The sequence below is a fragment of the Podarcis erhardii genome, assembly GCF_964252035.2.
Source record: "Podarcis erhardii genome assembly, chromosome: W".
In the NCBI taxonomy this organism is placed as follows: Eukaryota; Metazoa; Chordata; class Lepidosauria; order Squamata; family Lacertidae; genus Podarcis; species Podarcis erhardii.
The window spans coordinates 25300529-25317967 of NC_138506.1; the positions used below are offsets into that span (position 1 = coordinate 25300529).

The 17439-nt window shown below is 42.3% G+C and overlaps 1 protein-coding gene across 1 annotated transcript in view; it reads right to left on the reverse strand.

The window, feature by feature from the left end:
* Positions 1-17439, reverse strand: part of LOC309333176 (uncharacterized protein) — a gene marked incomplete at its 3' end in the record, with an annotated part of 262123 nt that overhangs the window by 148191 nt on the left and 96493 nt on the right. The gene's annotated exons all lie outside the window — the stretch shown is intronic.

Here is a 17439-nt window from a genome sequence, read left to right on the forward strand (position 1 = left end):
AGTCTTTGTGTAAAAAAGAAAAGGATTTGTCAATCGGAAGGTGATCGGAAACTGGGACGGCTTCTTTAAATCAGAGACGTCCCTGGGAAATAGGGATACTTGAAGGATCTGGTCTTTCTCCAAGGAAAATAGGGCTTATATCCGGGCCAATACGGTATATTCTTCTATTGCAGAACTGCCTTGACCAAAGGTGTCCTGGGCTTTGGAGACACTTGAACTCGGGACGCAAAGGAGAAATGGGCTAAGAGGCAGGAACCTTCACCGGGAAACCCCACTGTGGAAGGACATGCGGATCCAGAATTGGCCTCCACAGTCACTTACGGACTCACCATAAGAAGAAGAAGATTCTATTCTTCTATATCCTATCCTTCCATCCTCCCCAGTTTGGCCCAGTTCCCCCAGCAGGTGTTGCGAGGGATGCCTTTGGCCCTCTATGGCTTCCTTCAGGATTTGGGGGCCGCCTGGCAGGGCCAGTGCGGAGAGGAGCCGGCTGGCAGAGCCACCCAGGGTGAAAAACAAGACCCTCTTTGTTGATTCCCAACAATGGAGAATGGAGAAAATCCGAACAAAGAGGACCATAGATCCTCCAGCAGGAGGGCAGAGAGGTCTTTGTCCCTCAGGAAACAAGGAGAGGCATTGTGGGGAGAAGGAAGGGAGCCCTGAGGGTCATCCAGACCAACCCCACTTCCGATGTTGCAAGGCGACGGTTCCTTCCCCCTCAGCCTTGCTGGCATCCCCTATTTTAGAACGTATTCTTTTTATGTGTTTTATTATATATATTTTATTTTTTTATGTATTTCATGTTTTTAAAAATGTATTTTATCGTGCATTTCTTTGATTATGTGTTTCAGAATGTATTATTGTTCTTACGTCTTTTATGACTGACGCCAGGACATGAACCCGGGGCAGGAATCTCAGGAATCTCAACATTGAAGCATGGAGTTGGAAGGGGCACCCAGGGTCATCCAGACCAATCCCCCTTCCAACACCAATTTCTTCCCTTTGTACGCAAATATTCAGCCTTGCTGGCATCCCCTTCATCTTGACCAACCCGGAAGACATATGAAACAATGAAATGAGGGTGAGCAGGGCAGGTTTGATTTAAACCCCATCCACTGAAATCCTTTTTTTGCATAAAGACTCTGCCTTGCAATAATAATAATAACAATAATAATAATAATAATATTCATTAGAATTTATATACTCGGAGGTCTCAGGGCGGCTCACAAATCAATGCTTCATTAGTGACCTCATCAGCTGAATTTTAAATGAATTTCATATTTTTGTTGGGGGGAAAGTCAAAAGCAAGAATGTGGAGTTGTATGCAGTCTGGACCCGTTTTTCATGATTGTGGGACCCCCGAGGGTCGTCCACTCTGACCCCTTGCAAGGCAATATATAAAAAAAGATTTTATAGATAGAATTGGGTGTGGCCACCTTTCAGCAGGAGTTCTATGATTCTCATGTAGAAATACTAAAAATAAAATAAAAACATGTTGTTACATGCCAACCCTTAAAAAATAGATTTTAAAAATGTTTATATATATATATATATATATATATATATATATATATATATATATATATATATATAAATAAATAAATTCTGAGCATATGAGGTTTAGCATCTTTTAAAAACTGACTTAAAGCATCGTGAATACAGGAATAAAATGGGGTTTGCATCTGCTACTCTAATGCTAAACATACTTACTGTGGGGGCGGGACACTTTTGTTGCAGAAAATGACAACAGATTTTAAATGTAAACGACCTAAATTCCTCTCCTAAGGGAAAAGAACTTTTGTTTAAAAGAGTGATTTTGCCCTCGTCAAACATGGCGGCGCCGCCTTCACTGCCACCTTTCCGCAGCCACTTCCGCCCTCAGTCCCTCCCCTAAGCCTCCACTTCCGTCCTCAGGCCCTTTCGCTTCCGCCGCGCTTTAATGGACCTCCGCCTGCCCTCGTCCAAGATGGCCGGGCCGGCTTCGCCCGTCCGCTACCACGGCTCCTTTTGCCCTCACTTCCTCGCCTGCCAGTCTTTTTACCGGAGATGATAGGAAGCGAGGGCGACCCTAAGCATGTGCAGAAGGCCCTGCCCAGGCAAAGCCCCTTCAACCATCTACCCCAAGCTCCTTCTGCACCCCACTCTTCCCTCCCTCCAAAGGTCCTCCTTTTGGAGGAAGGAGCCTCCATGGCCCAGCGCAGTCGACCTTGGGAACGGTGCTCTGCACGCGCTCAGAGGCTTCCCTGGAGGCTTCCCTGGAAGACTGGATCATACTAACGAGTTGCAGGGATCCCATGGGTCATGCTTAGGATAACATTTTATTCTCTTGTCAGTTGTGCCGTTTTAAATGTGCATTTTAGAAGAAGAAGACGAAGAAGTAGTTGTTTTTTTCTGGGGGGACGCATACCCCTAAATATTTTGCGAATCGAAGGGCAGTATTTCAATAGGAGTAGGAAAAGGAGAGTAGCCCTAAACGGGGTTTTTTTTTGGGGGGGGAGCACTAATAATAATAATAATAATAATAATAATAATAATAATAATAATAGTAATTCAACCCGCTGCATCGCACTATCCACGGACCGTCTCCCACCGATATTTCTAGGCTTCTTGGATAAATGTCTCGCCTGTCCCTCGGGGTCTTTTTCAACTCTCCCATTCTATCCTCTCCTTCCTTGGAGATTTGCAAGGAGAGCTTTGATGGCCATCATCATCATCATGATTTTATTATTTATACCCCGCCTATCTGGCTATCTTGGAGGCTCCATAGCGACCTCCCTGGCACTAGTGTCTATCTCGAGGGCTTCAGGGCGACCTCCCCGGCGTACCCAACCCTGCCGAGATGCCGCCTTCTTCTTCTTCTTCTTCTTCTTCTTCTTAATAATAATAATAATAATAATAATAATAATAATAATAATAATATTCAGTCATGATTCCAGAAGTGAATTCGCCGGGTTGGTCAATAGGAAGGTGGTGTCAGCAAGGTTGAGCCTTTGTGTAAAACCGGGGAAGACAAGACATCATACGATTGCAGCGTCGGAAGGGAGTTGGACTGGATGACCCTGCATATCCCTTCTATTACATAAGAAAAGACATAAAAATAAAAATACATAATAAAATATATAAAAAATAAAATGCACAACTGCAGGGCAGGGGGTTGGACTGGATGACCCTGGGTGCCTCTTCCAGCTTCATGCTTTGATGTTGAGATTCCCGCCCCGGGTTCATGTCCTGACATGCCGGCCGGCTGGGAACTGGGAGTCCTGCCAAGCAGGGAGAAATAGAAATAAATAGAAATTTGGATCAGGAGAGGAGGGGAAGAGAACGGCATGTTCTTCCCAGGAGAGAGGATGGAGGTGGCGGGTTTGAGATCCGCACTCCAACATTATCTGATCTGATTCATTGGGGGGGGGTGAGGTGGATTAGATCTTTCTATACTGAGATGCCTGCTTTTGGGGGGGGTTGGTCTGGATGACCCTGGGTGTCCCTTTTGTATGGAGATTCCTGCATTGCAGAAGCTTGGACTAGATGACTCTGGGTGTCCCTTCTATTGCATAAGAAAATACATAAAACTAAAAATAAATAATAAAATGCATAATAGTAAAATAAAACACCTAAAAATAAAAAATAGATAATAAAATATGTAGTAATAATAATAATACCTTTATTGTCAATGTACAACCTGTGTACAATGAAATTAACTGAGCCTCCCTCCTTCACACAAAAACCCTTAATCTCATTGCACTCTGTGTGCTTGTCGCACAACACACCAACCCCGAAAGTCAGTTACACTATATTATTTTCTGTTCAGCAGTCTAACAGCCCACGGATAGAAACAGTTTTTTAGCCTGTTGGTACAGCTGATTTTACTTCTATATCTCCTACCCAAGGGTAGATGATTAAAGAGGTGCTGGCCAGGGTGTGAGTCATCCCTGAGAATTTTTCTCGCTCTCCTAAGGCAACGATCCCTTGTGATGTCATCTAGCGGGCTCAGGGGACAGCCCATGATATAATGTGCTGTATTCACCACCCTCTGTAGAGACTTTCTGTCCATGGCTGTCAAGCCAACGTACCACACACTGATACAATATGAGAGGACACTTTCTATTGTGGACCAGTAAAAGGAGGTCATCAATTGTTGTTTAACATTGTTCTTTCGCAAGACCCTGAGGAAATGTAGTCTCTGTTGGACCTTCCTAACCACCTGAGTTATACTGTTTTTCCAAGTGAGGTCTTCACTAAGGTAAACTCCCAGGAATTTAAAGGAAGAGACTCGCTCTACACAACCCTCCCCCCCCCCAGTACACAATGGGGCTAGTTCCCCTCTCTTCCTCCGAAACTCCAACACCATCTCCTTTGTCTTGCTAATATTTGTTGTTCTTGTTGTTTAGTCGTTTAGTCGTGTCACTGCTGAGTTTTCCAAATTTGCTAGTATATTGAGTGTAGCACCTTAACAGCATCATCTTTTAAAATTTTAAATAGTTCAGCTGGAATACCATCACTTCCACTGGCCTTGTTATTTGCAGTGCTTTCTAAGGCCCATTTGACTTCACTCTCCAGGATGTCTGGCTCAAGGTCAGCAACCACACTACCTGGGGTGTACGAGACATCCATATCTTTCTGGTACAATTCCTCTGTGTATTCTTGCCACCTCTTCTTGATGTCTTCTGCTTCTGTTAGGTCCTTACCACTTTTGTCCTTTATTATGGTAATCTTTGTACAAAATGTTCCTTTCATATCTCCAATTTTCTTGAACAGATCTCTGGTTTTTCCCATTCTATTGTTTTCCTCTATTTCTTTGCATTGCTCATTTAAGAAGGCCTTCTTGTCTCTTCTTGCTATTTTTTTGAAATCTGCATTCAATTTCCTGTATCTTTCACTATCTCCCTCGCATTTTGCTTGCCTTCTCTCCCCCACTATTTGTAAGGTCTCATTGGACAGCCACTTCACTTTCTTGCATTTCCTTTTCATTGGGATGGTTTTTGTTGCTGCCTCCTGTATAATGTTACGAGCCTCCATCCATAGTTCTTCAGGCACTCTGTCCACCAAATCTAAATCCTTAAACCTGTTCCTCACTTCCACTGTGTATTCATAAGGGATTTATCTTAGATTGTATCTTACCTGCCCAGTGGTTTTTCCTACTTTCTTCAGTTTAAGCTTGAATTTTGCTATAAGAAGCTGATGATCTGAGCCACAGTCAGCTCCAGGTCTTGTTTCTGCTGACTGTATAGAGCTTCTCCATCTTTGGCTGCAGAGAATATAATCAATCTGATTTCGATGCTGCCCATCTGGTGATGTCCACGTGTAGAGTCGTCTCTTGTGCTGTTGGAAAAGAGTGTTTGTGATGACCAGCTTGTTCTCTTGGCAGAACTCTATTAGCCTTTGCCCTGCTTTGTTTTGAACTCCAAGGCCAAACCTGCCAGTTGTTCCTTTTATCTCTTGATTCCCTACTTTAGCATTCCAATCCCCTATAATGAGAAGAACATCCTTCTTTGGTGTCATTTCTAGAAGGTGTTGTAAGTCTTCATAGAATTGGTCAATTTCAGTTTCTTCAGCACCAGTAGTTGGTGCATAAACTTGGATTACTGTGATGTTAAAAGGTCTGCCTTGGATTTGTATCGAGATCATTCTATCATTTTTGAGATTGCATCCCAGTACAGCTTTCGCCATTCTTTTGTTGACTATGAGGGCCACTCCATTTCTTTTACGGGATTCTTGTCCACATTTAGGTGCAGGTTATTCTCTAGGCACCATGTAGATCATGCTCTTCTGAAGTTTACTATACAGCGGAAAGGAGCAGCCAAGCATACTAGGACTCAATTTCTTGACTTTAAGAAAGCCGACTTCATAAAACTTAGGGAAGTGCTGGGTGAGATCCCATGGACAGTAATACTAAAAGGAAAGGGAGTTCATGATGGCTGGGAGTTTGTTAAGAGGGAGATAGTAAAAGCACAACTTCAGGCAATACCAATGAGACGGAAACATGGAAGGTGCCTAAAGAAGCCAGGGTGGCTATCTAAAGAACTTTTAACTGAGTTAAGATTAAAAAAGGATGTGTACAAAAAATGGAAAAGGGGGTAAACCACCAAAGAGGAATTCAAACAAATAGCCAGCACGTGTAGACACAAAGTCAGAAAAGCTAAAGCACAGAATGAACTCAGGCTTGCTAGAGAGGTTAAAAGCAACAAAAAAGGCTTTTATGGGTATGTTCGTAGCAAAAGGAAGAACAAAGAAACAGTGGGGTCACTCAGAGGAGAAGATGGTGAAATGCAAACAGGGGACACAGAAAGGGCTGAACTCCTCAATGCCTTCTTTGCCTCAGTCTTCTCCAATAAAGAAAACAATGCCCGACCTGAAGAATTTGGAGCAAATGATTCAGCAGAGGAAACACAGCCCAGAATAACTAAGGAGATAGTACAAGAATACTTGGCTAGTTTAGATGTATTCAAGTTTCCAGGGCCAGATGAACTGCATCCAAGAGTATTAAAAGAACTGGCAGATGTGATCTCAGAACCACTGGCAGTCATCTTTGAGAATTCCTGGAGAACAGGCGAAGTCCCGGCAGACTGGAGGAGGGCAAATGTTGTCCCTATTTTCAAAAAGGGGAAAAGAGAGGACCCAAATAATTACCGCCCAGTCAGTCTGACATCAATACCAGGGAAGATTCTGGAGCAGATCATTAAGCAAACAGTTTGTGAGCACCTAGAAAGGAATACTGTGATCACCAATAGTCAGCATGGATTTCTGAAAAATAAGTCGTGTCAGACTAACCAGATCTCGTTTTTTGACAGAATTACAAGCCTGGTAGATGAAGGGAACGCAGTGGATGTAGCCTACCTTGATTTCAGCAAGGCATTTGACAAGGTGCCCCATGATATTCTTGTAAAGAAGCTGGTAAAATGCAGACTTGACTATGCTACCACTCAGTGGATTTGTAACTGGCTGTCTGACCGAACCCAAAGGGTGCTCATCAATGGTTCCTCTTCATCCTGGAGAAGAGTGACTAGTGGGGTGCCACAGGGTTCTGTCTTGGGCCCGGTCTTATTCAACATCTTTATCAACGACTTGGATGATGGACTCAAGGGCATGCTGATCAAATTTGCAGATGACACCAAACTGGGAGGGGTGGCTAACACCCCAGAGGACAGGATCACACTTCAAAACGACCTTGACAGATTAGAGAACTGGGCCAAAACAAACAAGATGAATTTTAACAGGGAGAAATGTAAAGTATTGCACTTGGGCAAAAAAAATGAGAGGCACAAATACAAGATGGGTGACACCTGGCTTGAGAGCAGTACATGTGAAAAGGATCTAGGAGTCTTGGTTGACCACAAACTTGACATGAGCCAACAGTGTGACGCAGCAGCTAAAAAAGCTAATGCAATTCTGGGCTGCATCAATAGGAGTATAGCATCTAGATCAAGGGAAGTAATAGTGCCACTGTATTCTGCTCTGGTCAGACCTCACCTGGAGTACTGTGTCCAGTTCTGGGCACCACAGTTCAAGAAGGACACTGACAAACTGGAACGTGTCCAGAGGAGGGCAACCAAAATGGTCAAAGGCCTGGAAACGATGCCTTATGAGGAACGGCTAAGGGAGCTGGGCATGTTTAGCCTGGAGAAGAAGAGGTTAAGGGGTGATATGATAGCCATGTTCAAATATATAAAAGGATGTCACATAGAGGAGGGAGAAAGGTTGTTTTCTGCTGCTCCAGAGAAGCGGACACGGAGCAATGGATCCAAACTACAAGAAAGAAGATTCCATCTAAACATTAGGAAGAACTTCCTGACAGTAAGAGCTGTTCGACAGTGGAATTTGCTGCCAAGGAGTGTGGTGGAGTCTCCTTCTTTGGAGGTCTTTAAGCAGAGGCTTGACAACCATATGTCAGGAGTGCTCTGATGCTGTTTCCTGCTTGGCAGGGGGTTGGACTCGATGGCCCTTGTGGTCTCTTCCAACTCTGTGATTCTATGATTCTATGATTCTATGATTCTAGGTAGGGACTTAGCACACATCTCTGTGAGGTGCCAGTGCTGAGCTTCAGGGAGGTAGATGTAACAGGCCCAATCCTTACTGTTTGTGTCCTATCCCTCAGAAAGTCTTTAAACCAGTCACAGATGGTAGAAGAAAGGTCTAGTTCCATCAGCTTTTTGATAAGAATGTCTGGAAGGATGGTATTAAAAGCCGAGCTATAATCAATAAACAACATTGTAACATAATTCCCCAGTCTCTCCAGATGACTCGCTGCAAGGTGAAAGGCTGTTGACCTATTTCTCCTATAGGCAAACTGATGTTTATCAAAATCTGGTGGAAAACATGTCCTAAGGTTACAGATAGGTAGCCGTGTTGGTCTGCCATGGTCAAAACAAAATAAAAAAATTCCTTCCAGTAGCACCTTAAAGACCAACTGAGTTAGTTCTAGGTATGAGCTTTCGTGTGCATGCACACTTCTTCAGATACATGTCCTAAGGTGTTGAAGGACTGTTACGGAAATTACAGGGGGGGGGCACATCTTTAAAGTTAAATATTACAAATATTATGCCTGAATATATCCTTCCAACTTGACAGCTCAGGGAAGTCACCTAACTTTAAAAATAATATAAAATCATCTCCTTTCCCAGATTCCCCCCATTCCAAAGCTATTTTCCCCTTGCAAAAGGACTCCAGGAAGTTCTCAGAGGTGAAAATTGCTGGGCTCATTGTTAGCCAAAGGAAGCCAAATCTCATCACCTGACTTGCCTCAGGCTCCAGACATGCAAAGGAACTTCTATTGTACTTTTGGGTGGTGGGTACTTAAGACATATTTGTCTATGCTAATCTTATACCTGAGTCTTGCCCTGTCATGTATGCTTATGCTAATCTTGTACCAAGGACTTGTCTGGACATGTTTGCCAAGGTTAACCCCTCCCCTTCGAACTGTATTCTGGGATGTGGTGGGAAAGTTTTTTTATTTTTGTTATAATATTTTTATTAAGTTTCTTTTCTTATAGTCAAAGATATACAGAATAAAGAAAAAAGAAAGAAAACAGAAAAAAAGAGAAAGTATAAAGAGTCCAACTTTCCTTAATATTTTTTAACAAACCAACTGGACTTCCCCACATCCTCCAAACCCTGCATTCTTTGTAGTACAAACATCAGCAATTTGTTACCTTGTTTCATAACTTACTGTATCTTTCGATTTATCATGTTTCTAGATTCACAATGTTATGTCCCAATTCTTATGTATTTAAATTAAACATAATAAAGTTATTTCATAATTCCACCTCTTATTTCTTGTACCTTAGTTTTCATTTCACCTAATCAAGTTGCTGAAGCTAGAGTTTCCTAAATCGTGCATTTTCTTAACATTCATACAGCTTATAATGTTTTTGCAAATAGTCCTTAAATTTTTTCCAGTCCTCTTCCATTGTTTCTTCTCCCAAGTCTCGGATTCTGCCAGTCATTTCAGCCAGTTCCATATAGTCCATCAACTGCGTCTGCCATTCCTCCAGCGTGGGTAAATCTTGTGTCTTCCAATACTTTGCGATAAGAATTCTTGCTGCTGTGGTAGCATACATAAAGAGATTTCTATCCTTCTTTAACACTTTCTGGTCCACAATGCCCAGAAGAAAGGCCTCCGGTTTCTTGGGAAAGGTATACCTAAATACCTTTTTTAACTCATTGTAAATCGCCTCCCAGAAGGCCTTCACTTTTGGACAAGTCCACCAGAGGTGAAAGAATGTCCCTTCCGCCTCCTTACATTTCCAGCATTTATTGTCAGACAGGTGATATATCTTAGCAAGCTTGACTGGGGTCATGTACCACCGGTATACCATTTTCATAATGTTTTCCTTCAAGGCATTGCATGCCATGAATTTCGTTCCGGTGTTCCATAACCTTTCCCAGTCCTCAAACATGATGTTATGCCCAATATCCTGTGCCCATTTTATCATGGCAGATTTAACTGTCTCATCCTGTGTATTCCATTTAAGCAGCAAGTTATACATTCTCGAAAGTATCTTAGTTTTTGGTTCTAGCAATTCCGTCTCTAGTTTCGATTTTTCCACCTGGAACCCAACCTTTTTGTCCATTTTAAAAACCTCTTGAATTTGAGCATAATGTAGCCAATCTCGCACCTTATTTTTTAATTTTTCCAAGCTCTGCAACCTCCAATTGTCTCCAGTTTTTTCAATTATTTCCCAATATTTCGGCCAGTAGGCCTCCATATTAAGTCTTTTTCGGGCCTTAGCCTCCACCGGTGATAGCCACCTCGGGGTCTTACCCTCTAATAAGTCTTTGTATTTTGTCCAGACCATAAATATTGCTCTTCTGACAATATGGTTTTTAAACAATCTGTGAACTTTAACCTTGTCGTACCACAAATATGCATGCCAACCAAAAGCATTGTCAAACCCTTCCAGATCCAGGACATCAGTGTTCTCCAACAAAAACCAATCTTTCAACCAGCAGAAGGCTGCAGATTCATAATACAACCTCAAGTCCGGCAGGGCAAACCCCCCTCTTTCTTTCGAATCAGTTAATATTTTAAACTTTATTCGGGGCTTTTTGCCCTGCCAGACAAACTTAGAAATATCCTTCTGCCACTTTCCAAAACATTCCACTTTGTCCACGATCTGTAGGGCCTGGAACAGAAATAACATTTTCGGCAATACATTCATTTTTATAGCTGCAATTCGACCCAACAAGGAAAGTTTCAATCTTGACCAAATTTCCAAATCTCTTTTGATTTCCGACCAACATTTTTCATAGTTATCTTTAAACAAATTCAAATTTTTGGAGGTCAAATGAACCCCTAGGTATTTCACTTTTTTAACCACATTTAGTTTTGTCTCTTTCTGAAACTCCTCTGTTTCTGTAGGTGTCAAATTTTTAGCCAAAAAATTTTTTAGTTTTTTGCTTGTTCAACTTAAATCCCGCCACCCGACCAAATTCATAAATCAGTTCTAAAACTCTTTTTGTACTAGATACTGGCTCCTGTAGTGTTAAAACCAAATCATCTGCAAATGCTTTCAGTTTATATTGTTTCACTCCGACCTGGATTCCTTGTACCAACCGGTCCTCCCTAATCATGTTCAAAAGCACCTCCAGGACTGAAATGAATAAAAGGGGGGATAAGGGGCACCCCTGTCGTGTCCCTTTTTCAATTTTAAACTCCTCTGTCACCACATTGTTCACTATCAGTTTAGCTTTTTGCTCTGAATAAATTGCTTCTATTCCATTTTCAAACCCCCGTCCCACTCCCATCCCTTCCAAGTTTTTCTTCATAAACATCCAGGATATGTTGTCAAAGGCTTTCTCCGCATCAATAAAAATTAACACCGCTCTCGTATTGATATTTGTTTGTAAAAGTTCCAAGATGTCAATGATGTTTCTGGTGTTGTCAAACAAATGCCTGCCAGGGAGAAAGCCCGCCTGGTCCTTGTGAATCACTCCATTAAGTACTTTTTTAAACCTACTTGCCAGAATATCCGCAAAAATTTTATAATCCACATTTAGGAGTGAGATGGGACGGTAGTTCTTAAGTTGAGTCTTTTCAGTCTCTGATTTGGGTATCAATGTGATGAAAGCTTCTTTCCACGTTTCCGGTGCCTTCTTCCCCTCCATGATCTGGTTACAAACCTCCATCAAAGGTTGTATCAAATAATCTTTCAAAGTCTTATAATATTTGGAGGTGAGTCCATCAGGGCCTGGAGATTTGCCTAATTGCAAATTCTGGATGGCACCTTCAATTTCCTGTTGTGTTATTTTGCAGTTCAGGATTGTTCTCATTTCCTGAGGTAGTTTTGGTAATCCATTAATTTTTAAAAATTGATCCACCTCAAACTCTTTCTGTGACCCCTGTGCATAAAGTTCTTGTGGTGGGAAAGTTTTAAAAGTCTTTGTCACCCCATCCTCGGGGTTCAAAATTTGCTCTTTGAACCTATTGCGCAATAAACTTTGGTCTACAGCTATTTGCTCCGGTTGGCTGGACTCCTTCCTTTATTCCGCAGGGACCCGCGGGCTCTACCCGACGAGCTGGGTGACTGAACAGCCTCACACCTAGATTTTTCCTTAACATTTGGCGCCCGAATGTGGGGCTCACGGTTCTCCCGTGTTGCTGACTGTGGGCCCTGAAATCTTCAGCCGGCACAGGGCCATTTTGCCAGGGAAGATCCTTTGGACCCCCGTCCATCTTCAGGGGCAGTAATCTGCTAGCCTCGAGGGACCCAGCCAGGGAGCAAAGGCAAGATCCAGCCGACTTATTCATCAATCCTGGGATCGCAACAGAAGACGCGTGAGTATAAGGAAAAATCCAGTGCACTGGTGGGAAAGGGGGTGGTGGTCTCCTGGCAACTGAATTCTCTGCCCTCTTGACTATCGTTCTTTCTTGCCTTTCTCTTGGTCCAGTTAGTGAGAAAGACCGTGGACCGCTGCTCAACCCGAAAGGGGGGTTCTGAGCTCTATCCCTTTAGCTTAAATTCTCCAGCCAGCCACACCAACTGAGAGCCTGAAAGTAAGAGGGAGAGAACCGGCCTAAAACCCGCCTCACCACAACGGGCATCTCAATTGAAAGCAAGGGGTTGGAACTCTCTTTCCAAACTTCCCAAGCGCCCGGCAAGGGGGCCGGAAGGGGTCTTTCTTTCTATCTCAAACCCCAGCCACCCCAGTCGGAGCCACGTAACACGTGTATCGTGCGTGAGCCTGCTTCTGAAAGCAAGGGGGTTTTCCGGTTCAAAAAAAAAAAAAACTCTATCCAGGGATCGCCCGATCTGGCACCGCGTGGCACGGGCGTCCAGTAGGGTCCCTTTTCCTAAGATTGTGACGATAGGTAGGAGGTTGCCAGGAGGGATAGCCTGGGAGGAACTGGGCAGGATTTGGCAGAGTGGGAAAGCACCCCAAGATTTGGAATAGGAAAAACGAGTGCCAAAGGTCTGGGGAGGTAACCAGATAGCTAGGGCTCAGGAAAATAAGGAAAGGAATGAGTGCCAAAGGTCTGGGGAGGTAACCAGATAGCTAGGGCTCGATAAACCTCTAGGGAATTGCCAAGCAACAAGAAATAGAAGAATCATAGGAAAACCCCTATACAAGTTACCCCAAACCCTTACTGACCACTTTCTTTCTCCCTTCTCTTTTTTTAAAAATAATATTTATTAAGAGTTTAAAGATTACAAAAAGAAAGAAAAAGAATTAAACAAATCAACATAATAAAATACAAAAACAGAAACGAAAACACTACATAAAACATTAAATTAACAAAACAAAACAAAAACAATTAAAAACACTCCCAATATTTTCAATCTTAACTTTCATTCACTTGTTTCATTGACTTCCTCACGCCTCCCTTTTTGTATTCCACTTCAATTAACTGTTTCAGCAATTCCTTTCCATCTTCATCTATTTTCTGTCCTGTAATTAATCTTAACATATTCTAACCTTGTTTTTTCCCTTTAATACATTAACAATCTATCTGTACCTAGTTCCTTATAACATTTCTGCCAAAGCCATATAACTTCATTCCACCATTTTTCTATGGCTCATTAATTTTACAATATTTCTGTAAATAATCTTTAATTTTTTTCCAATCTTCTTCCACCGACTCTTCTCCCTGGTCTCGGATTCTGCCAGTCATTTCCGCCAATTCCATATAGTCCATCAACTTCATCTGCCATTCTTCCCGGGTGGGTAAATCTTGTGTCTTCCAATACTTCGCGATGAGTATTCTTGCTGCTGTTGTTGCATACATAAAGAAAGTTCTGTCCTTCTTTGGCACCAATTGGCCGACCATGCCCAGGAGAAAGGCCTCTGGTTTCTTCAAAAAAGTATATTTAAATACCTTTTTCATTTCATTGTAAATCATTTCCCAGAAAGTCTTAATCCTTGGGCATGTCCACCAAAGGTGAAAGAATGTACCTTCAGTCTCTTTACATTTCCAACATTTATTTTCGGGCAAATGGTAAATTTTTGCAAGCTTGACTGGTGTCATGTACCACCTGTAAATCATTTTCATTAAATTCTCTCTTAGGGCATTACATGCCGTAAATTTCATACCTGTGGTCCATAACTGTCAGCCATCATAATGTTATGTCCAACATCTTGTGCCCATTTAATCATAGCAGATTTCACCGTTTCATCCTGAGTGTTCCATTTCAACAGCAAATTATACATTCTTGACAAATTCTTAGTTTGGGGATCTAACAATTCTGTTTCCAATTTTGATTTTTCCACCTGGAAGCCAACTTTTTTATCCAAATTATATGCCTCCATTATTTGGTAATAATGAAGCCAATCTCGCACTTTGTTTTTTAATTTTTCAAAACTCTGCAATTTTACCCTGTCTCCATCTTGTTCCAAAATTTCCCAATATTTCGGCCATTTGGCCTCCATATTGAGTTTTTTCTGTGCCTTCGCTTCCATTGGTGACAACCATCTTGGGGTTTTATTTTCTAACAAATCCTTATATCTTATCCAAACATTGAACAATGCTTTCCTAACAATATGGTTTTTGAATGCTTTATGTGCCTTATCATACCACAAATATGCATGCCAACCAAATACATTGTTAAAACCTTCTAAATCCAGCACATCCGTGTTTTCAAGAAGCAGCCATTCTTTCAGCCAGCAAAAAGCAGCTGATTCATAGTAAAGTTTAAGGTCTGGTAGGGCAAATCCACCTCTTTCTTTAGCATCAGTTAAAATCTTAAATTTTATTCTAGGGTTCTTGCCCTGCCAGACAAATCTGGAAATGTCTCTCTGCCACTTCTTGAAACAATCCATCTTGTCTATGATTTGCAATGTTTGAAACAAGAACAACATCCTTGGCAATACATTCATTTTTATCACAGCAATTCTGCCTAACAATGATAGCTTCAAATTTGACCATATTTCTAAGTCATTTTTCACTTCAATCCAACATTTTTCATAATTATCCTTAAACAGATTCACATTCTTGGCAGTCATATTAACCCCTAAATATTTCACTTTCTTGACCAGTGTTAATCCTGTCTCCATCTTGTGGCTAGCGGCTGCCTGACTTGCTGCATGCGGAGGAGAGGTGGGCAGCCAAAAGGGGAACCTGTTGGGCGCCGCGATCGGGAAGTCGCCCAGCTGTGGCACTTCTTCGCCCTGGAATTGGGGGTTGCAGCAGCGTCCCTGGGAATCGGATCGTGCGCGGCAGCGGCAGCCTTGGGAAGAGGAGGAGGAGGAGGGAATTCGGAGGTTTTGCAGCAGCAGCAGCAACCGCAGCGTCGGCAACAGCAGCAGGTGGCGAAGAGAAACTGGTAAAGACTAAGCTAGGGCCCGAAATACAAGGTTATCATAGCTGCGCACGCGCTATAGCCAAACTCCACTATTATCCTTTTCCAACGGCACATAAATTGCCTAAAAAAGGCAATTTTAATTTTAATGTACTTTTTAGCCGTTTTATTACTGCTGTCCCTTTGGCAGCATTGTTTTATTATTATATTCTGACTAGGTTGCAGCATTTGTGAAACAGCGCTGGTCGCATGATTGAGGTGAAAATTACAGGCTTAGGACAATCGCCAAGACCTAAAAGTAGAGAACTCAAATTAGAGAAATATACTGAGGCTGTTGATGAGCACATCAGGAAGCTGCTGTAGAGAGCAGGTGGGAATATAGATTGATACCCCCACTTGCCCCCCAATTTAAGGCAGTTTCACCTGGGGCAAACTGCCCTCTCTCTATATCAAGACAACTTTTACCATGGTTTTTACTAGAAGAACATATAAGGAGTTGGGTATACTGCCTGACCCGGCAATCAGCCCCCCGGGCCCTGGTAAAAGACAAAGCAAAATCACAAATTACTTCCCTAAGATGGAGGAGGGTAAGAGTCCACAAAAAGAGTTAATACTTGATGAAGTAATACCCCCCTCTCTAACTGTTCTTGATTGGACGTCTTACTTTAAAGAGACATATCAAGATACTGGAAATATTAACTCTCCATGCAGCCTAGCGCAAGAACTAGCTTTAGCCGAGGAACTTCAGGAGGGAAATACCTCTATTACTAAGGAACAGCGGCCCACGGAAGAAATTACATCTACCCATCAAAAAATACTTATTCCAAAATACTCTCAAACAGAACTGAGTGACGGCTGCCCTTTGGATTATTCCCTAGCAATAAGTACTGATCTAGCTAACATAAAAAATTATCTAATAATAACAAATGGGCTATTGCTGACGTTAGTAGAAAACTTCACACCTCAATTAAAAGAGATAAAACTAAATGATATGCCCCAAGAGCATAAAACAGTTGAGCTAGTGGGGACGAACAAACCAGTAATAAATAAGAGTCTGCAAAGACATAACTCAAGGGTAAAAGTGAAGAAAAGTAAACATATCAAAGCAACAAGGAAAGCCAAGTATACCTGCAGTAATCGAAATATACACTGGCAGAAATTGTTTAAACTTCTTCCCTCGGCTCCAAATAAATCGACCACACGGGGCAGTAAAAAGAAGGGTAAAAAGAGAGAAACAAAGATAGTTACACAGCAACTGGCTAAGGAGGACTCGCCAAGGCTGACTCCAGTAGCAAGTGAGAAGGCAGAAGTAACAATTCAGTCCCTGGATAACCAACTCTTTAACAAACCTGATGCTGCGGAAGTAGAGACCTCTACCTATGAAGGCAATAAAACACTTAGCAAATTGAACAGCGGGGAAGAGGAAGCGTTTAGTAGAGATGATACCCCCCTTCAGACCTGGCAAGCCTCTAGTCAGGAAAGAGATTGGAATTTGATTCTAAATCCCCAAAAATTGGTATTCACGAACTTCCCGAAGCCTAAGGGCTTCCTTACAGGGAAACAGCGAATAACGAACTTTGTATCTAGTCTAAATGATATACTACCAGGAATGGTTAATTCTAATGATATCACCTCGGTGGAATATCTACATTATGATGGTCACTCAGTGAGAGCACTGACCACTTTTGGGGATCAGAACCTGGCCAAGTTTATTTTTAGGTCAAGACCTGCCTTTTTAAAAGCACGGATGACAATACTTAGGCTCTTTGAAAACAAGGCTCCTTTGAGCCCCCTTTTGAAAACTAAGCAGGCAAACCTTAGAAAGGGGAAACAACTCCCAAAATCCTGGCCTGACAAACAGAACCCGCAATGCCTTGTGAGCAGAGGTGAGGATTTCTTTACTATGGAAGAAAATATCCTAATTGACCAGTTCTGGACGTTCCCACCATTAATACAAACTGACATCTTGGGAAGACTAGACAAGCTAAGAGATAAGCTGGCCGAGAGAGCCTCAGGCAACGAGGTTATTAAGGGGGACCAAAAAAAGACCACAGCACGTAACCTTCAGATTAAAGCGGAGATTAACTTTCCACCAAGAGAGAATGTGCCACCCTCCAAAGAGAGCACTCCATCACCCCCCCGGAGGAGAAATAACCCTAAGGTGACCCCACCAGACGTATGGGACAAAATGAGATACCTTGATGAAACA